This window comes from Rattus rattus, chromosome 3 (assembly GCF_011064425.1).
Source record: "Rattus rattus isolate New Zealand chromosome 3, Rrattus_CSIRO_v1, whole genome shotgun sequence".
Classification (NCBI taxonomy): domain Eukaryota; kingdom Metazoa; phylum Chordata; class Mammalia; order Rodentia; family Muridae; genus Rattus; species Rattus rattus.
The window spans coordinates 1,289,467-1,316,602 of record NC_046156.1 but is presented as its reverse complement, the minus strand read 5'-3'; the positions used below and the strand labels follow the sequence as shown (position 1 = coordinate 1,316,602).

Here is a 27,136-nt window from a genome sequence, read left to right as displayed (position 1 = left end):
AAATAGCATAAATTACCATGAACTGCCAGAAAATAATGTGTACACCAGTAAAGTAGATTTCAGAACACAGAAATAAATCAATGCAGGGTCAGACAATCTTTCACAAAAGTGCCAATAACATTAGAATTGATTTTGCGTATAAGAGCTAAGACTGACAACCACTCAAGACAATGGGGGAGAAAAGGCTTCAAAGCATATAAATAGGCAAGGAATTTCTAAAAACAAACAAATGAAAAAACACAAATAGAACTTCATTTTTAGGAAAAGGAATGATAAAGATTGAGGCTAACTTCAAAGTGTGTTCTAGGCAAATGGAGGTAGCAGGAAAGGGGCAGCTAACAGAATGAAGGAAAACTGTGGATCAGTATATACTTGGAGGAGAATTAGTGCCTAGACTACACAAAGAAGTAAAAGATTACCATGAAATCATGAAACTAATAAAAGGGAAATTGAAAACCAATACTATTCAGAGAAAGATAAGCAGTGACATATGGAAAATGTTACTGTTTTTAGTCATCAGGAACATGATAAACGGATTCTCAGATTCCAGCCCACAGCAATCATCATGGCCACCATCAGGAGAGCCAATGGCAAGAAATGCTGGTGAGGATGGTGGAGAAAAAGAACCTCAAACACAAACAAGAATTATTTTGCATCCAGTTACACCAACTCCAGGTATACACCAAAGACATCAGAGTCACCAGACCACAGTGACACCTACAGACTGATGCATATCACTGCATCTTTCATAACAGCCACCATACAGAACCAACCTAGAGATCCCTCACAGGTGGGGGAAAAAAAAACAGATAAAGAAAAAGAAAAACATGTTGTGATTATACAAAGGAACGATATTTTTCACTTGTTTGGTTACAGTTATGCTAAGATATTTCATATTTTTGTGGCTATGATGATGTGTTTAACTCCTAATTTCTTTCTCAGCCCCATTAACATTTCTATAGAGGAAGGTTATTGATTTCTTTGAGGTAATTCTTTGTCCAGCCACTTTGCTGAAGTTGTTTATAAGCAGTAGTAGATCAACAATTAATAAATGTGACTCCATGAAACTGAAAAGCTTTTTTAAGGCAAAAGGAACTGTCATTAGGACAAAGCAGTAGGTTACAGTTTAGGAAAAGACCTTCAGCAACTCTAAATCTGACAGAGGGCTAATATCAAATATATATAAAGAACTCAAGAAGTTAGACACCAACAAACCAAGCAATACAATTAAAAACTAGTTCTACAAAGCTAAACAAGGGAATATTTATAGAGGAACCTCAAAGGGCCAAGAAGCATTTAAAGAAATCTTCAAAATCTTCAGTTATCAGGAAAATGCAAATCAAAATGACCCTGAGATTCTATCCTACAACAATCAGAATGACTAAGATCAAAAAGTCAAGTGACAGCATATGCTGGCTAGGATGTGGGAAAAGGCAGACACCCCTCCATTTCTGGTGGATTTGCAAACTTGAACAACTACTTAGGAAATAAATTTAGCATCTTCTCAGAAAACTAGAAATAGTTCTACCCAAAAGATGCTCCACCAAATCACAAGCACATGTCCTCCATGATGTTCATAGCAACTTTATTTATAATACTCAAAAGCTACAAACATCACAGATGTCCCAAATCCAAAGAATGGGTACAGAAAATGGGGTTCATTTACACACTGGAATACTATTCAGCTATTTAAAACAAGGGCAGCATGAATTTTCCAGTCAAATAAATGGAATTAGGAAATACTATCGTGAATGACGTAACACAAACCCAAAAGGAAAAGCATGGTATATACTCATTGTTAACTGTATATTACTGTTAACTGGATATTAGCCATAAGATACAAGAAAGCAGTGATACACCCAAGGAACTTAAAGAGGAAGAAAGGCCCAAGTGAGGATGCTTGAATCCAGCTTAAAGAGGTGAAATATTAGTCATAGGAGGCAGAAAGAGGGAGAGATCGAGTTGTTAGAGGGGATGGGAAAGGAAGTACTGGGACAGGATCAGGTATGGGAAGTGGCAAGAGGGCCAGAGGGCCAGGAGAATGATTGACAATATATGTCTTCCTATGGTGGAGGTTAGGGAATTAGGAGTTCTGGGGTGGGTTAACCTCCTAGGACTCAGTGCAGGTGACCTCAACCAAGATACCTTACAGTGGGGACATGGAAACTGAAATAGCCATGCAGATCCCTCAGTAGGGGGATAATGACACAAGCTCAACCACAAAAATTTCTACCCAAAATTTGTCCTGTGTAAAAAGAAACACTGTCACAAAGACAGAGCCAAGACTGAAGGAATTACCAACCAATAATCTGCCCAATTTGAGACCCATCCCATAGGCAAGCACCAGTCTCTGAATCTGTTAATAATACTCAGTTACACTTGCACACAGGAAACTAGCATGGCTGTTCTCTGGGAAGCTCTACCCAGCAGCTGAATGAAACAGATGCAGATACCCACATTCAACATTGGACAGATGTTGCAGACACTTAAGCAAGATTTGTGGAGTGGATTGAAGGGTCTGTGTTGGATAGGAACTTCACCCAAAGACCAGCAAGGTTAACTAACCTTGATACCTATGAGCTCTCAGAGACTGAGCAACCAGTCCCAGAGCATATACTAGCTGGACTGAGACCCCTGACACACATATGGAAGATATGTATCTGACAATCAATGTGGGTCTTCCAACAACTGGACCAGTCTCTGTCCTTAAAACTATAGCCTGACTCTAAAATACTTTTGACAACAGGGTTCTCTTTTCTGGCCTCAGTGGAATATGATATTCCTAATTCTGCAGAGTCATAATGCAACAGGGTGGGATGATACCTTGAAGGTCTCCACCACGTGGAGGAGAAGGGCTAGCGGGAAGTTTCAGGATACTGGGAGTTGTGTCATAATTTAAAATGTAAGTAAATAAATAAGGAACTATAATCTGTCCAAAAAATGATTAATTGATTTGCAAGACAATGGATACAATCAGTTATAATATTTCATTAAAATTTTGATATATTGAAGATAAGTGATGTATGTTCTCTAATACAAAGAAATATTCATTATATATTCAAAATAAAATGTAATACCAGTTAACTGTTTTAACATATATTATTAAAATTTATTGTATTTGTGTTTATAATATTTTCATTTACATTTTATAATAAAGATATGCCCTTGTATGGCTTGTTCAATTTGCAAGTAGTGGATTCTCAATATTATTCAATGTGTACATTACTCTTTGAAGCATACATTCTAAATAGTGTGAAAATATAATTTAACTGTACATTTGAATTACTGAATTTTATTTTGCTTAAATTGTACATAGCAATGTGAATAAATATTGAATTAACATTTATTTAAGAGAAGTGGACACTTGGGGCTGAAATAGTAAGACAGAGCTCAGAAAGCCCCTTTCTGTAAAAGTGACAGTAATCAATGATGACAAAATCTCTTTCTTACTAAAAACAGAGTACAGACTTAGAAGGAAACCACAAGAACAAAGACAGATTAGTCTGAGAAACACTGCAGTGGCTTTAATTAAATTAACATACAGAATAGGGAGGAGGCTTATGAGAAGACTTCCAGTCATTTAACTCTCCTCTAATGACCTCAACATTTGTGAAGATTTCAGCAGGCACCAACAGAGGGGAAAGAAGGAGAGCATTGCCAATGGTCAGCTGTACACAGTTCCCACACAATAACACAGCAGTTACAGGAGCAAAATGACTTGAAGAAAAATATAAGTCTCTGCATTTCTGTGCACCAACTTGGTTTACAGGATATGAACAAGAGTGTAAAGAGGAAAACCCATTTAATCTCTGTAGAATCATGGTCCTTCTAATGAGTGGCTAACGTGGACATATACCTTCAAATTAAATGAAAATGAGTTTGCCGCCTGATATTATGTTTGTGAGAAATGACTTGCTGTTTCTATGTATTCAAAACAAGTTTAATATTAAAAAGAGAAATAAAGTTGTACAGCTAGTGTACAGGAGTTAATATAACGTCATAAAAATACATATACATCTAGGGGTTGGGGATTTAGCTCAGTGGTAGAGCGCTTGCCTAGGAAGGGCAAGGCCCTGGGTTCGGTCCCCAGCTCCAAAAAAAAAGAACCAAAAAAAAAAAAATACATACACATCTAAAAGAGAACAATAGCTCTGGATACCATGGCCTTTTGGAAGAAAAAGATGACTACGAGATCTGGAAGAGAATGCGCCATGAAAAAATAAGCAATCGTCTTGTCAGGGATGATTGTCAAGGCTTTATTAATTTATAACAAAGAAGAAAGGAGGGACTGACATTTTCTGAGGAGAATACAGAACATTTTTCATGAGAATTCAGGACATCAGAGGGCAGAGCAAGGAGGGAGACAGGGGGAGAAAACAACAAACATTGCAGATGTTTGTGCTTTCCAGCACCATTTGATTGAAATTTTCCACACCCAGGTCAACAGCAGTCCCCAGACTGCTGGCTACTGCCACAGCAGCCACTGCTGCCACCACTGCTACCACAGCAGCCACTGCTGCCACCACTGCTGCAGCATCCAGAGCTGTGGCGATGGCGACGGAGAGATCTGCGGGGTCTGTGGTGGCTCAGGCAGCAGCCTCCACCCCCAGAGCTGCAGCAGCCACCAGAGCTGGAGCCACAGCAGCCACCAGAGCTGCAGCAGCCCCCAGAACCCAGGCTACAGCAGGAAGACACAGGTGTGCACTTGGGAGGACATTTTGGGGGGCATTTTGGAGGGCACTTTGGGGTTTGACACTTAGGAGGGCACTTGGCTGGGGGCTGGCACTGCTGCTGGCTCTGCTGGCAGGACATCTCAGATATGGGTATTCAGGACCTGTGAGAGAGTCATATATATATACTATATGATATATACATCAGACACAAGACAATGTTGTAACTTGTGCAATGCTGGTCCAACAGAAACATTAGTGATCACCATAGAAACACCATCTACAGTCACTCCATTTATAATATGATCAGATTTTCAAGTCCTGTTCATCTTGTCTTTAAACATCAGGAACCATGCACATGAGATATACTATATGAAATCCAGCAGCACTAAATAAATATCTGGTGAAGATTATAGAATTTTGCTGTTCTTAATCTTCATACATGCAAGTGTATATACTATTTCTGAGATAATTAGCTGTAGGGGATAGTACAATCATACCCTGAAGAATAATATTGTTTATGGTCAGTATCTTAAAGAGCCTTCTAGCACACTTAGGGAGCAAGCTCCGCCCATGACAGAAAAATATGTAAACCCTGTTCAGACCATCAAAGAACACTAGCTTATGTTGTAAGATGAGAGGTCAGATGTACCCCAATTACCATCTGCTCTGAATAATGGTAGAAAGGTTATTATTATACTAGCGCTGTCCTACTGATCAGAGAAATAATGTGGACAAATCCTAGAAACAACAATTTTTTCCCAAGCCAAACTGAGACCCTGTTGACTTTCCTTGCTCTAGCGTTTCAGTGCCAAGGAATGTAACCATTTTTATCTAAACATCAATTATCCTAGCTAACCTGTCTACATGCACAGTTATCTGTGTTGAATGTCCCATCCTAAGCAGCCCTATAAGCTGAAGGTACTGAGTGCTCCCCAGAGCTAAATAACACAAAGCTTTCAGTGTCTCTGAGTATCATGGCTGTACCTAGTGTCTTTCAAAGCCACCATGGTCTAATCCCACAGACTTAACCATGTGTTATGATATACCAATGTGGCCAAAAGGAAGAAGGACCCTTCCCAGTGCCCGTCCAGCTCTAATCTGGCTCCCTCTGAAGTCTCTGTCCTTAATTCCAGTGGACACTTACCTAGATGAGTGGTAGCAGAAGATCTGTGGTTACCTCAGCCAGTGAGTGGATGTAAGAGTCCAGTCCACAGGTCCTTTTATTCTGACCCTGGGCTATGTCCCAACCCGTGAGACAGAGCCTGGAAATGAGATGCCCGGCCTCCTGACGCCCACATGGTTTTATGACAGATCATGAGAAGATATAACTCATCAGCCTTCCTCTTTGCAGGCAAGGCAAGCTGCATCTTTCTTAGAGCATGACTTATACATGGGATAAGGAAATGTATTCATAGATCCTTAAACCCAGCATTTCTACAGAGTATCTGCATTAGACACCGCTTATTTCCTTATCATTCTCCAAATCTGATGCTTCTTACTGCAATATGTGCCAATGGTAGGCAATGCTAAGCTAATAAAACCTTAAAGAAAATTGCATGTTGCTTCCTTTCTGGTACATTGACAGCTGTGCCTATTTGGGTGAACTGTAGACATCTAGAGCAGTAAAACCCAGCACGGTAGATCTAGCTCAGCACCAAGATGTTGCAGTGTCCTTCTGAAAGTAGTTTTAGCCACTGATATTTCCCACTTAAACTACTGCCATGGAATACTAAGGATAGTATTTATGGGAATATATGAATGTCAATGAAATTTCAAGGCATGGATAAAAATGTATCAAAGAAACATAATATCCTCTCATATATTTTCCAACAATCATCTGCAAAAAGCTAAAAAAAGTGGTGGGTAATATGCAGTTTAAACACATCAATTGAGAGATAGCACACAAGTGGAGGATGCACACTGCTCTTGAAGAGGACCTGAGATTGATTCCTAGCACCCAAGTGGGGCAGCTTGGGGCCAGTTTTAACTCTAGATTCAGAACATGTAACACCCTCCTTTTCACACTCAAAAAACCTGTACACACAAACAAACAGGTATATACACTGATCAAATAAAACACATACAACACACACACACACACACACTAACACACACACAGTGTCAAACACATACACATAGAAAACAAAGTTTAAATATATTTAAATATATTAAATATAAAATATAAAAATATTTGCCTTGGATACAATAATTAAAAGCAGCTGACTAAGACATATACAAACCACTACAGCCTAACAGAGGATGGCGCCTGTGGCCTCTTATGGAAGAATAGGAAAAAGGGTTGTGGGCTTCCAATTGGATAGAAACTCGACAGGAGGACTAACAGAATCAACTAACCTGAACACTTGTGGCTTTCAGACACTGAAACACCAACCAAAGGATATATATGCGCTGGATCTAGACCTTCATGCACCTATGTAGTAGATGTGCAGCTTGGTCTCCAAGTGGGTACCAGAGACTTGGAATAGGTTCTAATCCAAAAGCAGTTGCCAAAATGCAAGATATATGCTGGGCTGTCACGTGTGGCCTCAGTGGGAGAAGAGCACCTAGGCATACAGAGACTTGAAGCGCCATTCATTGTGTATAACCAGAGAACCTCCACATGTTTAATAGAATAGGAGAAGAGGACTACAGTAGTGTTGAGGGTGAATGGGGGTGAGGTGACTGGGAGGAGAGCAATTATCAGGATCCAGAGTAAATATGGAAGAAAGTTAAATTAAATACAAAATAAAAAGCTGAAAACATCTGATATATAATATATATGAAGAGGATCAAAGGAAACCCAAATTTTTCCAAAATAATATGCACTAATAATAATAAAGTGTTGGATGTTACCAGAGAGAATGCTTCCTTATTTTTGTCTAATTTTTTCATTTCATTTGTCATAGAAATATTTTTATATTAGACTTTAATGAATTTGCATCTAATCCTACTTTACACATATACTACTTTGTTTTAATATTTCAACATTGATGGATCTATAGGAGCCATGAGATATCTCTCATGAAAATTGAATATGATTACTAGTGATGTTAGCTGTCACATTACTAAGAAGAAAGCCAGGAAAAGGGTTAATATGGTGTTGAGAGAATGATGTTAATCACATATAAAAATACAGTCAGTCTACTCCTGCATATGAGACAAAACAGTTAATGGGCCATGAGTTCCCAAGAACAACTACAACAAACTCATTAGCAAAGACTTGTTCAGCACTGTATATCACTTAAGAGAAATAAAGACCTTTGTGACATCAGTGGTTTTTGCCACTTCATCTGAAACATTGTCCCTCCTGCTCTCGAATTTGCTCTTGGGTGAATGATATGATTTTGGTCTCTTTGTTTATGATTTTCCCCAAAATGTATATTACAACCTTAGGTGACTTAATAATGCAGCTTGATTCCAGCTTTCTTTCTTTTAATCTTTGATGTGTAATATAATTGTGATGAATTCCCTACACATTTACTGGGTTTATTTTTTTCTTATAATCCCTAATTGAAGACATTCATCCTGTACATATTTGTGTGATGTGCATTACAATCCTCACTGATGTCTAAGCTTAGGAACAGATATTCCTAAATCTTGGATCACCCTAATGGAACATATCCTTTGAGACAGAGTGAGGTATCTGTGACCACATGATCTTGAAGAGTCTGTCACTATTTCATCTGGGTTGACTGTATTCTACTGCTCAGGTTGTTAACAGTAGCTTTAATTACTGGGAGAGGTCAGGAACTGATCCCTGATTTATCCAGTGGGAGTTGTGCCAACTCACTTGGGATTTTTAGAATGATGTACTGAGATGGCAGCTACTATACATATCTGTCTCTGGGCAAGACAACACCCAGGTCCTCAGCTGACTTGCCTGACCATAGGTATGTATGAGTAGGATACTTCCTAGAAGAAGACTAGAATCTAGCCTTGAGTGTGACCTATGTAGACTTATCCCTATAGCCAATGTGAACATCATGGCTAGTAAAATGGACAGACTGGAGGTGTCAGTTATTAGGTGATTCCTGTGACCCATAACAAGGAGAATCAAGGCTATGGAGACCAACATTGCAGTCGTGGAATAGTTTGGTGTCATCCAACTGCTCTCTAATTTCAATTAGGATCTACTCAATGGGAGGAAAATCATGCCAGGTACTAAGACCTAGACAACTATCCAGGGCCTGTGAGTTCATAAATTTTTGAGGAAATATTACCACAATCACATTACTTCAGAAGTGTAATCCACAACTGCACTCTAAATATCTGTCCCTATACCCCACAGAAAAGTGCAGTTTTCAATCCCCATTAAGGAAAACTCTCTTCAAAAGGATAGTCCTTAAGAAAAATCATGGCAATTTGAACTGCAGATGGAGAGGACCAATCACAACAGGTAGGTCTGTATAACAACTTCAGCAACTGAGGCTCAACTGTCAGTACCTAAGAGCCAGTGAAAATTTTTTATTGGCTGCCTAAAAATGAGATGAACAAGAACAACTACAATAAACATTCCAAAGTATACAGAGGAAAGTCCTTGAGCGTCTGCCATACGGAAAGGACTACAAGTATCAAAGGAATCCTGAGAGCAGAAAAAATATTTCTCCCTTGGGAAGAGCATATCAATAAATTATCCAATACCAAATTGTTACCTATAAAAATGTAAAGAAATGTTCAACATCTTTAGTCATAAGGGAAATGCAAATCAAAACAACCCTGAGATTTCACCTCACACCAGTGAGAATGGCTAAGATCAAAAACTCAGGTGACAGCAGATGCTGGCAAGGATGGGGATAAAGAGGAACACTCCTCCATTGTTGGTGGGATTGCAGACTGGTACAACCATTCTGCAAATCAGTCTGGGAGGTTCTACATTGAAAGAATATACCTCTTGGGCATATGTACAATGTTGAATTTATAATAGCCAGAAGCTGGAAAGAACCCAGATGCCTTCAACAGAGGAATGGATACAGAAAATTACATCTACACAATGAATATTACTGAGAAAGGCAAAAAAAAAATTTGAGCTAACCCAATCACAGAAAGGAATGGTATTTGAATAAGTTGGTCTTAGTCCAAATGCTTGAATTAGAGAAAACAAATGAAAAAAGAAAAGAAGATCAAAAGAATTTGAAAAAAAACAGTTCACCTTCAGGACATGGGCCCATGGGATAAGCATTAAGTAGGCTGACAGGAGCCGGATGTAGATTTAAGACACAGCCAGAATACAGAAAAGAGGTGGAATAGCAGCAAACCACTGAACTGAGAATAGGACCCCCGTGAAGGAATCAGAGAAAGAACTGGAAGAGCTTGAAGGGGCTCGAGACCCCATATGAACAACAATGCCAAGCAACCAGAGCTTCCAGGGACTAATCCACTACCTTAAGACTATACATGGACTGATCCTGGACTCTGACCTCATAGGTAGCAATGAATATACTAGTAAGAGCACCAGTGGAAGGGGAAGCCCTGGGTCCTGCTAAGACTGAACCCCCAGTGAACTAGATTGATGGGGGGAGGGCGGCAAGGGGTGGAGGATGGGGAGGGGAGCACCCATAAGGAAGGGGAGAGGGGAGGGGGATGTTTGCCTGGAAACCGGGAAAGGGAATAACACTCGAAATGTATATAAGAAATACTCAAGTTAATAAAAAAAATGTACGTACAAATAATTTTATACTGACTGAGAAAGTTAAATTTAGGAATGTATTTGAATTGTCTTGAACAACATTTGCAAGAAAAAAAAAGAGAGTGATCAAGAATTTGAAAAGGTTCAAGGAGGGATGGATATGTGGTAGAGGCTACAACAAGAAAAGGAAATAGGAAGACAATATAGATGAAATGTAATCTCGAAGTTTAGGAAAACTGTTACATTATATGCAATTTAAAAATTACCATGAAGCTACGTGAGGACACAGTAAAATACAACTGAAAAACAATTTTCATAATGAGCTTATTTCTTAAACTAACCTATAAAGCACAAATTTCTTAGTGGATATTATTCCTCCAAGGAAGAGGTTGGTTACTCTCACAATTTCTATGCCAGTATTGCACCATGGAGTCCATTACACCATCCCTGTCATTAGTGTCGGTCTCTGGCTACACAGCCAGTTAATAATTTTGAAGAGTTTTTTTGTACCTCACAGAAACTAGCATAGCATGTTTTTAGACAATTGAAGGTATCCAGCAGGTTGTTTCTTCCCCCATCAGTACCAATGTGTTTTCCTATGCACTGTAACAAAAATAACTGGTGCTTTCATCTAAATGGTCTTAAATATGAACCCATGGCACAGCCCAAAACAATTGCAGTATTTTATAGTCTTTTCATTATCTCTGGAACAGATTGACCAACAATATGCATATCTTAGCTGAGTTGTGAACCTATCCTATGCTATACTGAATTTCAGAGAATCATTTACCCTGGTGGTAGTAATACACACATATACATATTTCCACATGGCATTCATTATTAAACATCTATTGTGTTAGACTTTTGTCTACCCTCCCCTCACTGTCCTCTCCTCCCATCTCTGTCCTTGTGAATTTAGAAGATGATATAGCAGGGGCTTTTGAAGAAGATAGTGGGAGGAGTAAAGTGTGAATATTCTCACACTTAAGGAAATCCATGGGCCAAAATATAATCAAGAAATAACAATCACATTAAATTATCAAAAAGGAAGCACATTTAAGCAATAGTACCATCATGGTTGGTGTGATTGCATGGATGCAGAGATTCTGAGACAATTACAAAACAATAAATACATTAAAGCATAGAAAAAGACTTAGACACAGAGTTGTGATACTAATCTCCATTGAGATAAAAAGGGCTACAGAAAAACCAGACCTCACTCCTAGCCAACGTCATGAAGATTCTAAAAAAAGCAAGGATATCTCAAACATTAAGTTAACGGGGTGAGAATAAAATTATTTCATTAAAACTTGAGAATATGACAAGGGTGTACACTTTCTCTTATCTTATATTTGTAGCTAGAAGCCTGAGAAGAGGGGAGGAGGAAGAGAATCAGGTAAAAAAAAATCGGAAAAAAAATGACCACTGTTGAAATGCCCTAAAATGACCCTACATAAATATCATATACAATGTTTTACAAGTTTGATAGTTTAAGTTCAGTAGCACTGCTTAAACTGAAAACTGAATATGCTGTTAAAGAACTCAGGAAACATTCTTATTCTAATGTAAAAATTCAAAAACTAAGAATGCTGTAAAGTAAAACCAAGGAAGCAAAAGAGTTCTACACTAATACTTTATGACACTGAAGAAAGGTATCAAAGACATAACAGAAGATGGGAAAGCTTCCAACTTACATACTAAGAAAGTTATTATTATGAAAATAATTATATTATAGAAAGCAATGGTCAAATATAATTAAATCTTCACCAAATACAGCACAATAGAAATTCCAACTGGAATTTGAGAAAGCAATCATAATACTTATATGGATTTAAAAAGATCGTTCACCAACAAAAAAATCACAATTCAAATTATGAAAAGCACAATGTAAAGAGTATCACAAATATATTACCTTCAAATTATATTACAGAATTAACTCATTTTATTAAATAGCATAATTACCATAATCTGCCAGAAAATAATGTGTACACCTGTAAAGCAGACTTCAGAACACAGAAATAAATAAATACATGGACAGACAGTCTTTCACAAAAGTGTCAGTAATATTAGCGTTGATTTTGTGTACAGGAGCTAAGACTGAAAACCACTCAAGACAATGGGGGAGAAAAGGCTTCACAGCATAAAATTGGCAAGGAATTTCTAAAACAAACAAATGAAAAAATAAATAGAACTTCATTTTTTAGGAAAAGGAATGATAATTATTATGGGTAACTTCAAAGTGCCTTCTATGCAAATGGAACAAGCAGGAAGGAGACAGCTATCAGAATGAAAGAAAACTGTGGATCAGTATATATTTGGAGGAGAATTAGTTCCAAGACTACACAAAGAAGTTAAAGATTACCAGGAAATCACACAACTAATAAAAGGGAAATTGAAAACCAGTACACTAAAAGAAAAGTAACCAGTGATGTATGGAGAATGTTTAGTGTTTTTAGCCATCAGGAACATGAAAAAGAAACAAGAAACTGATGCTCAGATTCCAGCCCACAGCAGTCATCATGACCACCATCAGGAGAGCCAATGGCAAGAAGTGCTGGTGAGGATGGTGGAGAAAGAGAACCTCAAAACACAAACAGAATTATCTTTGGATCCAGTTACACCAATTCCAGGTATACACCAAAGACATCTGAGTCACCAGACACAGTGACACCTACAGACTGATGTGTATCATTACATCATTCTTTACAGCTAACATGTAGAAACAACCTAGAGATCCCCACATGTGGGGAAAAAGGAAAAATAGATAAAGAAAAGAAAAATATGTTGTGCTTGAAGAAGAAGCCGTATTCTTTCACTTGCATGGTTAGTGTTAAGCCAAGATATTTTACATTATTTGTGGCTATTGTGATGTGGTTTCTCCCTAATTTCTTTCCCAACCCCATTATCATTTATATAAAGGAGAGCTATTGATTTATTTGAGTTAATGTTATATTCATGCACTTTGCTGAATTTGTTTTTGAGCAGTAGGTATTCTTTAGTAAAATTTTTGAGGTTGCTGTTGTATTCTATTACATTGTGCAAAAACAATGATATGATTACTTCTTCCTTTTAAATTGGAAGCACCTGATCTACTTTTCTTGTCTTATCACTGTTCCTCAAACATCTAGGACTATATTGAATAGACAGGGAAAGAGTGGGCACCCCGTCCTTGTCCCAGATTTTAGTGGAATTGTTTCAGGTTCTCTTTATTTAACTTGATGTTGGTATTGTCTTGGTGCATATTGCTTTTATTATGCTTAGGTATGTGCCTTGACTCTCTAATCTCTCCAAAACCTATAACATGAAGGGGTATTGGATTTTCTCAAAGGTTTTTTCAGTATCTAATGAGATGATCATGTGATTTTTTTCTTTCAGTTGGTTTATATAATGGGTTATAAAAGAAACTCATGTTCCTGAAGAAGAAAATTGAAGAAGGTGTCAGAAGATGGGAATATCGTCTATCCTTATGGATAGGTAAGATTAAAAGAGAAAATTTCAATCTTAGCCAAATCATTCCACATGTTCAACAGAATTACCATAAAAAATCCAAAACAGTTTTTTATAGACCTTTAAAGAGCAATTCTCAAATTCATATGGACATACCAAAAAAACAAAAAAACTAAAAACAAAACAAAAAACAAAAACAGAACATAGAGAAAACAACCAATCCTGAACAGTAAGTTCGTCTGGAGAAATCACTGTACCTGACCTCAAACTCTATTAGAGAGCAATAGTGTTTAAAAGAATAACAACAAAAATAATAACCTGCATGTTATTGGTACTGAAACATCCAGGATAATTAATAAAATTTAATCAAAGTCTGAGAAATAATCCTACACATCTATGGACACTTGATTTTTTACAAAGAAGGAACAAAATGCATACATCGGAAAAAAGAAAGCATCTTAAGGAAATAGTGTTGCTGCAGGAGAATGCAAGTAGATCTATATCACCCTGGACAAAACTCAAGTCCAACTGGATCAAGAAACTGAACGTAAAACCAGGTATACTAAATTGAACAGAAAAGAAATTGGGATATAGGCTTGAAGTCATTGGTACAGGAGAAAACTTTATGAACAGAACAGGCACTAAAATGAAAATTAATAAATGTGACTCCACGAAACCCAATAGCTTCTGTAAGGTAAAAGACACTGTCATTAGGGCGAAGTGGTAGGTTACAGATTAGGAAAAGACCTCCAGCAACTCTACATCTGACAGAGAGCTAATATCAAAAATATATTAAGAACTCAAGAAGTTAGATACCAACAAACCGAGCAATAAAATTAAAAACTAGTTCTACAGGACTAAACGAGGGAATATTTAAAGAGGAATCTCAAAGAGCCAAGAAACATTTAAAGAAATGTTCAAAATCCTTAGTTATCAGGAAAATGCAAATCAAAATACCCTGAGATTCTCTCCTACAACAATCAGTAAGGCTAAGATCAAAAAGTCAAGTGGCAGCACATCCTGGCTAGGTTGTGGAGAAAGGGGAACACCCCTCCATTTCTGGTGGGTCTGCAAACCTGAACAACTACTTAAGAAATCAATTTCGAATTTTCTCAGAAAACTAGAAATAGTTCCACCTGACAATGCAGCTATACCACTCTTAGCTATATACCCAAGAGATATTCCACCGAAGCACCAGGACATGGGCTCCATGATTTTCATAGCAGCCTTATTTGTAATACTCAAAAGCTGTAAACAACACAGATGTCCCAAATCCATAGAATGGGAATAGAAAACATGGTTCATTAACATATTGGAATCCTATTCGTTTATTTAAAACAAGGACAGCATGAATTTTCCAGTCAAATAAGTAGAATTAGAAAATATGATTCTGAGTGCACGAGGGCGTTGGCGCGGAGCAGCTCAGGATCGCCAAGGCAGAGGTGCAGCAACTCCGAGTTGAGGAGGCTGTGGACGCCATGGTGAAAAGTGTGGAGAGAGAGAACATCCGGAAGATGCAGGGCCTTATGTTCCAGTGCAGTGCCAACTGCTATGAAGACAACCAGGCGTCTATGCACCACTAATGCATAGAGCGCTGCCATGCATCTCTGGCTCAAGCCCGGGTCCTGGTCACCAGCGCTCTGGAAAGGTTCCAGGACTGCCTGGCCCAGTGCACCATACATTGAAATGACAAAGCCAAAAACTCAATGGATGCAGGAAATAAGGAGCCTCAGGTGAAGCGATAGCTAGACAGCTGTGTGGCCAAGTGTGTGGATGACCACATGAACCTCATCCCAACAATGACCAAGAAGATCAAGGAGTCTCTGTCATAAAAAAAATGGCATAAAATTGTTTGAAAGTATCCATTGGGGCTGAGGACAGGCTATTTACAGAAGAATGGAAGTTTAATATGTTAAGCAATGTTTACAAATGAGCAAAACTTAGGACACAGCAAGTTTCAGGCAAACTAAGCTCACTGCCAGAAACTGGTTCCTTTACATCTGGATCTTAGAAAATGAAGTGGAAAGAAGCTGGTGCTGAGATTTGTATCAAAATAGCTCAGAGGAGAAGTCTAGATCCTAAATATTTATGTGCAATGTTTGTTCTGTAGTAGAGATCAACCTTGTACCAAGGGCTGAGATTTCTACTACAAACATCCAGGCTGGTGGCTCTCTTAAAACCTGCTGGTAAAACCTGAGGAGAGGTGGGTCTCCTCAGAGAAGCTTGGCAAATCCTGTTCACCACAAGTAACACCACACCACCTTGCATATGCTGTGAAACAAAACCCAGTAGGCTAGTGATTTAGAGAGGAAAAGATCTCCTTTCCAAATCTACAGTTTGCTTGGTTTTGTCTTCTGTGCAAGGGCACACAGTGGATTTAAGATACAGGAGGGAGAGTGCTTTGAATAACTTCTAAAGGTTCCTAGTATTTTCTGGCCATCAAGATGGGAATGTCCATTTCTTCAAATTCTGTTATTCTAGAAGCCCCAGAAAATACAGACAGTGTCACGGTGTACATGGGAAACAGCTTTCTTCACGGACTTGTACAGCAAAGTGACACATCCTCATCAAAAGCAAGGGGCAGGAGTTTGGTTGTCACTCACATGCCAGTCGCTGAGAATAAACAGGAGCTGTTGAGAGGTATTGGCCTTGGGTTCACAAAATAAAAGTGCAAACCCAGTATTAATCAGCTCTGAATTCACAGAGCCTTGTAGCCACAAGGAGGACTAAAAGTAAGCAACTTCGGCCAAGGAAAGCTATGGCCACTAAAGCAGGAGAAACACACACTTTCTTACCAAATGCCATTTTTTCCGGGGTTTTGCAGTGCAGTGTTGCTGGGCCATCATGGCACCTTATCTTTTGTATGAGTACTATGTTTTATTTATACTAATTAATTACTTGAAACATTGATACATCTGCTGTTTGCTGTGTCAAGCCAGCAATATATTTTCCAAGTGGATTGGTTTTTAAATAAAGTTTCATTGTTTCCAAAAAAAGGAAGAAAAGAAAAAGAAAATATCATTCTGAGAAAGGTAACACAGTCTCAGAAGGAAAAGCATGGTATATACTCAATGGGAACTGGATATTAGCCATAAAGTACAAGAAAACCATGATGCACCCAAAGAGCTTAAAGAGGAAGAAAGGCCCAAGTGAGGATGCCTGAATCCAGCTTAAAGGGGGAAATATTAGTCATAGGAGGCAGAAAGTGGGAGAGATCTAGTTGTTAGAGGCGATGGGAAAGGAAGTCCTGGGAGAGGATCAGGTGTGGGAAGAGACAGGAGGGCCAGAGGGCCAGGAGAATGAATGGAAATATGTGTCTTCCTAGGCTGCAGGGGAGGGAACTAGGAGTCCTCAGGTGGGTTAGCCTCCTGGGACTCAGTACGGGTGACCTCAACCAAGATGCCTTACAGTGGGGACATGGAAACTGAAATAGCCATGCAGATCCCTCAGTAGGGGGATAATGACACAAACCCAACTACAGAACATTCTTCCAAAAATGTGTCCTGAATAAAAAGAAATGCTGGTGCAGAGACGGAGCCAACTGAAGGAATTGCCAGCCAATAACCAGTCCTGAATCCATTAGTAATACTCTGGTGTACTTGTACGCAGGAGCCTAGCATAGCTGTCCTCTGGGAGGCTTTACCTAGCAGCTGACTGAAACTGATGCAGATAATTACATCAAACACTGGAAATATGTTGAGGACACTTATACAAGACTTGGAGAGTGGATTGAAGGGTCTGTGTTAGATAGGAACCTCACCCAACGAGCTCTCAGAGACTGAGTCACCAGTCCAAGAACATATACTGGCTGGACTCAGACCCCTAGCACGCATATGGCAGAGATGTAACTGACAATCAATGTGGGTCTCCCAACAACTGAAACAGTCACTGCCCTTAACACTACAGCCTGATTCTAAAATACTTTGACAGATGGCCTCTCTTGTCTGGCCTCAGTGGGAGATGATATTCCTAATACTGCAGTCATGATGCAACCGGGTGGGGTGATACTTAGAAGATCTCGACCCTGTCAGAGGAGAAGGGCTAGGGGGAAGTACAGGATACTGAGAGGTGTGTCAGAATTTAAAACATAAGTAAGGAACCTAAATCTGTCCAAAAAATGATTAATTAAAATTAATTAAATTTTTAATTAATTAAAAAATTGATCCATTGCGAAACAATGGATACAATCAGTTATAATATTACATAAAAATTTTGATATACTGAAGTGAAGTAATGTGTGTCTCTAATATAAAGAAATATAAATTATTATACTTGTTAAAAAATAAAATGTACTACCACTTATTTGTTTTAACACATATTGTTAAATTTTATTGTATTTTGTGTTTATCATATATTCATTTACATTTTATACTAAAGCGATGCACTTTTAAGACTTCTTCAATTTGTAAGTGGTGGGTTCTCAATATTATTCAATGTGTACATTATTCTTTGAAGCACACGCTTTAAATAGTCTGCAAATATAACTGTACATTTGAATTACTGAATTTTATTTTGCTTAAATTGTACATAGCAATGTGAATAAATATTGAATTAACATTTATTTAAGAGAAGTGGACACTTGGGGCTGAAAGAGTAAGACAGAGTTCAAAAAGACCCTTTCTGTAAAAGTGACAGTAACCAATGATGACAAAATCTCTTTCTTACTAAAAACAGAGAACAGAGTTAGAAACCTGAAGGAAACCACAAGAACAAAGACAAATTAGTCTGAGAAACCCTGCAGTGACTTGTATTAAATTAGCACACAGAAGTAGGGAGGATGCACATGAAAAGATTCCCAAACATTTCACTCTCCACCAATGAGCTCAACATTTGTCAAGATTTCAGCAGCTACTAAGAGAGGGGAAAGAATGAGAGTAATGCCATTGCTCAGCTGTACAGAGTTCCCACACTATAACACAGCAGTTACAGCAGCAAAATGACTTGAAAACTGTAAGTCTCTGTATTTCTGTGTAGCAGCTTGGTTTGCAGGATACCAATGAGAATGTAAGGAGGAAAGGAATTGATTGACCAATGAGCTGCTTGTTCACATTTCATCTCAGTGTAGAATCATGGTCCTTCTAATGAGTGGCTAACATGGACGTGTACCTTCAAATTACTTGAAATTGAGTTTGTCCTCTGGTTTTATATTTATGAGAAATGACTTGCTATTTCTACCTTCTCAAACCAAGTTTAATATTAACCATGGTCTGTTGTAAAAAAAGATGACTCCGGAATCAGAAAGAGGATGAGTCATGAAAAAATAAGCAATTGTCTTGTCAGGGATGATTATCAAGGCTTGTTTAATTCGCAACAAAGAGGAAAAGAGGGATTGCCATTTTCTGAGGAGAACACAGAACATTTCCCATGAGATTTCAGAACTTCAGAGGGCAGGGCAAGATGAGAAGCAGGAGGAGAGAGCCACAACCATTAGGTAGTCTTCTGAGCATGTACTCCTCCAGCACCATTTGTCTAAAGTCTTCCACACCCAGGTCAGCAGCAGTCTCCAGACTGCTGGCTACTGCCACAGCAGCCACTGCTGCCACCACTGCAACCACAGCAGCCACTGCTGCCACAGCAGCCACTGCTGCCACCACTGCTACAGCATCCAGAGCTGTGGCGATGGCGACTGAGAGATCTGCGGGGTCTGTGGTGGCTCAGGCAGCAACCTCCTCCCCCAGAGCTGCAGCAGCCACTAGAGCTGGAGCCACAGCAGCCACCAGAGCTGCAGCAGCCCCCAGAACCAAGGCTACAGCAGGAAGACGCAGGAGGGCACTTGGGAGGACACTTTGGGGGGCATTTTGGAGGGCACTTTGGAGTCTGGCACTTGGGAGGGCACTTGGCAGGGGGCTGGCACTGCTGCTGGCTCTGCTGGCAGGACATCTCAGCTGTGGGTGTTCAGGACCTGTGAGGCAGTCATAAATATATAAGACACCAGACAATGTGGTAACCTGTCCAATACTGGTCCCAGAGAAGCATTAGTGGTCATCATAGAAACACCATCAATAGTCACTCCATTTATAATATGATCAGATTGTCAAGTCCTGTTCATCTTGTTTTTAAACATCAGGAACCATGCACATGAGATACGGTTATTTGAAATCCAGTAGCACTAAATAAATATCTTTTGACACTTAGAGAGTTTTGCTGTTCTTAATCTTCATACATGCAAGTGTATATACTATTTCTGAGATAACTAATTGTTGGGGAGAGTACAATCATAGCATGAAGGAGAGTATTGTTTATGGTCTTAAAAACCTTCTAGCACACTTAGGGTACAAGCTCACCCCATGACAGAAAATATGTAAACCCTGTTCAGACCACTTAGGAATATTAGCTTATATTGTAAGATGAGAGGTCAGATGTGTGCCAATTACCAACTGCTCTGAATAAGGGTAGAAAGGTCATTATTATACTGGTGCTATCGTATTTATCAGAGAAATATGTGGACAAATCCTAGAAACAACACTTTTTCCCCAAGCCAAACTGAGACCCTGTTGACTTTCCTTGCTCCAGCTCTTCAGTGCCAAGGAATGTAACCATTTCCATCTGAATATCAGTTACCCCCACAACCTGTCTAGATGCACAGGTATCTGTGTTGAATGTCCCATCCTAGCAGCCCTATAAGCTGAAGGTACTTAGTGCTCCCCAGAGCTAAATAACACAAAGCTTTCAGTGTCTCTGAGTATCATGGCTGTACTTAGTGCCTTTCAAAGCCACCATGGTCTAATCCCACAGACTTAACGATGTGTTCTGATATACCAATGTGGCCAAAAGGAAGAAGGACCCTTCCCAGTGCCTCTCTAGCTCTAATCTGGCTCCCTCTGAAGTCTCTGTCCTTAATTCCAGTGGACAGTTACCTAGATGAGTGGTAGCAAAAGATCTGTGGTTACCTCAGCCAGTGAGTGGATGTAAGAGTCCAGTCCACAGGTCCTTTTATTCTGACCCTGGGCTATGTCCCAACCTGTGAGACAGAGCCTGGAAATGAGATGCCCTGCCTCCTGACACCCACATGGTTTTATGACAGATCATGAGAAGATATAACTCATCAGCCTTCCTCTTTGCAGGCAAGGCAAGCTGCATCTTTCTTAGAGCATGACTTAGACATGAGATTAGGAAATGTATTCATAGATCCTTAAACCCAGCATTTCTACAGAGTGTCTGTATTAGGCACCGCTTATTTCCTTATCATTCTCCAAATCTGATGCTCCTTACTGTAATATGTGCCAATGGTAGGCAATGCTAAGCTAATAAAACCTTAAAGAAAATTGCATGTTGCTTCCTTTCTGGTACATTGACAGCTGTGCCTTTTTGGGTGAACTGTAGACACCTAGAGCAGTCAAACCCAGCACGGTAGATCTAGCTCAGCACCAAGATGTTGCAGTGTCCTTCTGAAAGTAGTTTTAGCCACTGATATTTCCCACTTAAACTACTGCCACGGACTACTAGGGATACTATTTATGGGAATATATGAAAGTCAATGAAATTTCAAGACATGGATAAAAATGTATCAAAGAAACAGCACATCCTCTTATATATTTCCCAACAATCATCTGCAAAACCTAAAAAAAGTGGTGGATAATATGCAGTTTAAACACATCAATTGAGAGATAGCACACGAGTGGAGGATGCACACTGCTCTTGAAGAGGACCTGAGATTGATTCCTAGCACCTAAGTGGGGCAGCTCGGGACCAGTTTTAACTCTAGATTCAGAACATGTAACACCCTCCTTTTCATACTCAAACAAGTCTGTACACACAAACAGGTATAAACACTGATCAAATAAAACACACATACACACACACACACACACACACACAAACAGTCTCAAACACATACACATAGAAAACAAAATTCAAATATATTTTAATACATTCCATTAAATATAAAATAAGTATAATACATTAAATATAAAATATAAAATATTTGACTTGGATATAATAATTAAAAGCAGCCGACTAAGACATATACAAACCACTACAGCCTACCAGAGGATGGCGCCTGTGGCCTCTTATAGAAGAATAGGAAAAAGGGTTGTGGGCTTCCAATGGGATAGAGACTCGACAGGAGGACTAACAGAATCAACTAACCTGGACACTTGTGCCTTTCAGACACTGAAACACCAATCAAAGGACATGCATGGGCTGGATCTAGGCCTTCATGCACATATGTAGCAGATGTACAAATTGGTCGCCAAGTGAGAACAAAAGAAGTGGAATAGGTTCTAATCCAAAAGTAGTTGCCTATATCCAGGATATGTTACTCTAGCTGGACTGCCATGTGTGGCCTCAGTGGGAAAGGAAGCACCTTGCCATACAGAGACTGGAAATGCCAGGTGTTGGGAATACCCAGAGAAACCCCACATGTTTTATAGAATAGGAGAAGAGGACTACGGTAGGATTGTGGAGGGGTGAGGTACCTGGGAGGGGAGCAATTATCAGGACCTAGTGTAACTATGGAAGAAAGTTAAATTAAAAAGAAAATGAAAAGATGAAAACATTCACTACATAATATATATGAAGTTGACCAAAGGAAACCCAAATTTTTCCAAAATAATATGCACTAATAATAATAAAGTGGTGATTGTTACCAAAGAGAATATGTTTCCTTATTTTTGTCTAATTGTTTCATTGCATTTGTCTTAAAAATATTTTATATTACATTTTCATGAATTTGCATCTAATCCTCCTTTATGTATATGCTACTCTGGTTTTAATATATTAACATTGCTGGATCTAAAGAAGCCATCAGATATCTCTCCAGGAAATTGAATATGATTACTGGTAATGTCAGATGTAACATTACTAAGAGCAAATTTAGGAAAAGGTTGAATATGGTGTTGAGAGAATGATGTTAATCACCTATAAAAATACAGTCAGTTTACTCCTGCATATGAGACAAAACAGCTAATGGCCATATGAGCTCCCAAGAATGACTACAACAAACTCATTAGCAAAGAGTTCTTCAGCACTATATGTCACTTAAGAGAAATAAAGACCTTTATGATATCAATCGTTTTTGCCTCTTCATCTGAAACATTGTCCCTCCTGCTCTTGAATTTGTTCTTGGGTGAATAATATGATCTTTGTCTCTTTGTTTATGATTTTCCATAAAATGTATATTACAACCTTAGGTGACTTAACAATGCAACTTGATTCTAGCTTTCTTTTCAATCTATAATGTTTAATATAATTATGAGGAATTCCTTAATTATTTATTGGGTTTATGTTTTTTCTTATAATCCCTAATTTAACACATTCATCCTGTACACATTTGGTGATGTGCACTACCATCTGCATTGATGTATAAGCTTAGGAACAGATATTCCTAAAATTGGATCACCCTAGTGGAACATATCCTTTGAGACAGAGTGAGGTATGTGTGATCACATGACCTTGAAGAGTCAGTCACTGTATCATCTGGGTTGACTGTATTCTCTTGCTCACATTGTTAACAGTAGCCTTAGTTACTGGGACAGGTCAGGAACTGTCCCCTGATTTATCTGATGGCAGTTATGCCAACTAGCCTATGGATTTTTAGGATGATGTAGCTGAGATGGCAGCTACTCCACCTTTCTGCCTGTGGACAAGACAACACCTAGGTCCTCAGCTGACTTGCCTGACCATAGGTATGTATGAGTAGCATGCTTGCTGGAAGAAGACTAGAATCTAGCCTTGAGTGTGATCTATGTAGACTTATACATCTTGCCAATGTGAACATCATGGCTACTACAATGGACTGACTGAAGACTTCATTTATTAGGTGATTCCTGTGAGGCACAGCAAGGAGAATCAAGACTAAGAAGCCCAAGGTTGCAGAATAGTTTCTTGTGGAATTGTTTCTTGTTATCCAACTGATCTCTAATTTCAATTAGGATCTACTCAATGGGAGGAAAATCATGCCAGGTACTAAAACCTAGACAACTATCCATGGCCAGTGAATTCATAAATCTTTAAGGAAAAATTACCACAATCTCATTACTTCAGAAGTGTAATCCACAACTGCACTCTAAATATCTGTCCCTATACCCCACAGAAAAGTCCAGTTTTCAATCCCCATTAAAGAAAACTCCCTTCAAACGAATAGTCCTTAAAGAAAACTATGGCAATTTGAACTGCAGATTTAGAGGATCAAACCCAACAGGTAGGTCTGTATAACAACTTCAGCAACTGAGGCTCAACTGTCAGTACGTAAGAGCCAGTGAAAATCTTGTAAGTCTAGATCAGAGAGTCTGCTGTAAGAATGTGTGTCCCAGTAGTATTATAGGATAGATCCATAAAATCTCATAAAAATTATCAGAAAGCTACATAAGGGCACAGTAAAATAAAACTGAGAACAATTTCCATAATGAGTTCAGACACTAACATTACATTTCTCAAACTAACATATAAAGCACAAATTTCTCAGTGGATATTCTTCCTCCAAGGAACAGGTTGGTTTCTCTCATAATATCTGTGCTAGTATTGCACTAAGGAGTCCATTACACCATCCCTGTCATTAGTGTCGCTCTCTGGGTACACAGTCAGTTAATATTTTCGAAGAGATTTTTATCTTACCGTTGGACAGAAACTAGCATAGCATGTTTTTACACTATTTGAAGGTATTCAGCATGTTGTTTCTTTCCCCACCAGTACCAATGTGTTTTCCTAACTGGTCCTTTCATCTAAAGGGTCTCAAATATCAACCTATAGGCACAGCCCAAAACAATTGTAGTACTTTATATTCTTTTCATTATCTCTGGAACAGATTGACCAACAATATGCATATCTTAGCTGAGTTGTGAACCTATCCTATGCTATTCTGAATTTCAGAGAATCATTTTACCCTGGTGGTAGTAATACACACATATACATATTTCCACATGGCATTCATTATTAAACACCTATTGTGTTAGACTTTTGTCTACCCTCCCCTCACTGTCCTCTCCTCCCACCTCTGTCCCTGTGAATTTAGAAGATGATATAGCAGGGGCTTTTGAAGAAGATAGTGGGAGGAGTAAAGTGTGAATATTCTCACACTTAAGGAAATCCATGGGCCAAAATATAATCAAGAAATAACAATCACATTAAATTATCAAAAAGGAAGCACATTTAAGCAATAGTACCATCATGGTTGGTGTGATTGCATGGATGCAGAGATTCTGAGACAATTACAAAACAGTAAATGCATTAAAGCATAGGAATAGACTTAGACACAGAGTTGTGATACTAATCTCCCTTGAGATAACAAGGGCTACAGAAAAACCAGACCTCACTCCTAGCCAACGTCATGAAGATTCTAAAAAAAGCAAGGATATTTCAAACATTAAGTTAACGGGGTGAGAATAAAATTATTTCATTAAAACCTGAGAATATGACAAGGGAGTACACTTTCTCTACTCTTAAATTTGTAGCTAGAAGCCTGAGAGGAGGGGAGAAGGAAGAGAATCAGGTAAAAAAAAATCGGAAAAAAATGACCATTGTTGAAATGCTCTAAAATGACCCTACATAAATATCATATACAATGTTTTAGAAGTTTGATAGTTCAAGTTCAGTAGCATTGCTAAAATGGAAAACTGAATATACTGTTAAAAAACTCAGAAGACATCCTTTTTCTAATTTAAAAGTTCAAAAACTAGGAATGCTGTAAAGTAAAATCAAGGAAGCAAAAGAGTTCTACACTGATACTTTATGACACTGAAGAAAGGCATTGAAGACAGCACGGAGGATGGGAAAGCTTACAACTTACATACTAAGAAAGTTATTATTATGAAAATAATTATATTATAGAAACCTATGTTCAGATTCAATTCACTCTTCACCAAATACAGCACTGTAGAAATTCCAACTGAAGTTTAAGAAAGCAATCATCATACTTACATGGAATTGAAAAGAGTGGACACCAACAAAGAAAGCACAGTGCAAAGCATGAAAAGCACAGTGTAAACAGTATCACAATAGATACCTTCAAATTATATTCCAGAACTAACTCATTTTATGAAATAGCATAAATTACCATAAACTGCCAGAAAATAATGTGTACACCAGTAAAGTTGACTTTAGAACACAGAAATAAATCAATGCAGGGTCAGACAATTTTCACAAAAGTGTCAATAACACATGTTAAAAACAGACTGCCTCTTCACTACCTGGGAAAGCAAAAGCTGAAAATCCTCATAAACAAGAAAGGAACCACATCTCTTTCACTACACTGTTCAAAAATCAATATTAGAGATAATTTTGTGTACAAGAGCTAAGACTGACAACCACTCAGAGCAATTGGGGGAGAAAAGTCTTCAAAGCCTATAAAAAGGCAAGGAATTTCTAAAACAAACAAAAAACAAATACAACTTCATTTTTATGAAAAGGCATGATAAAAATGGAGGCTAACTTCACAGTGCATTCTAGGCAAATGGAAGAAGCAGGAATGGGGAAGCTAACAGAATGAAAGAAAACTGTGGATCGGTATATATTTAGAGGAGAATTAGTGGCTAGACTACACAAAGAAGTAAAAGATTACCATGAAATCATGGAACTCATAAAAGGGAAATTGAAAACCAGTACGCTAAAAGAAAAGTAACCAGTGATATATGGAAAATGTTTAGTGTTTTTAGCCATCAGGAACATGAAAAAGAAACAAGAAACTGATGCTCAGACTCCAGCCCACAGCAGTCATCATGACCACCATCAGGAGAGCCAATGGCAAGAAGTGCTGGTGAGGATGGTGGAGAAAGAGAACGTCAGAACACAAACAGAATTACATTTTATCCAGTTACACCAATTCCAGGTTTACACCAAAGACAACAGAGTCACCAGACCACAGTGACACCTACAGCCTGATGTGTATCATTGCATCATTCTTGACAGCCACCATATAGAACCCCCCTAGAGATCCCTCACAGGTGGGGAAAAAAGAAAAGAGATAAAGAAAAGAAAACTATATTGTGCTATATATTGTGCTTGAACAAAGGAATGGTATTCTTTAACTTGCTTAGTTAGAGTTATGCTAAGATATTTTATATTGTTTGTGGCTATCATAATGTGTTTTCCCCCTAATTTCTTTCTCAACCACATTATCATCTGTACAAAGGAAGGCTATTGATTTCTTTGAGTTAATTTTATATCCATGCACTTTGCTGAACTTGTTTATGAGCAGTAGGAATTCTCTAGTAATATTTTTGAAGTTGCTTTTGTATTCTATCACATTATGCACAAACAGTGAAACAATTACTTCTTCCCTTCAATTTGTAGCTCCTGATCTACTTTTCTTGTCTTAGTTCTGTAATTAGAACTTCAAGTATTATGTTGAATAGACAGGTATAGAATGAGTACCCCTGTCCTTGTCCCTGATTTTAATGGGATTGTTTCAAGTTTCTCTTTAATTTGCTTTTGGCTATTGTCTTGGTGTGTATTG

The 27,136-nt window shown here is 38.4% G+C and overlaps 1 pseudogene; it reads left to right on the top strand.

The window, feature by feature from the left end:
- The first annotated feature begins 565 nt into the window (after positions 1 to 565).
- LOC116895199 lies at positions 566 to 22,575 on the top strand (annotated as a pseudogene).
- The last annotated feature ends 4,561 nt before the right edge of the window (positions 22,576 to 27,136 follow it).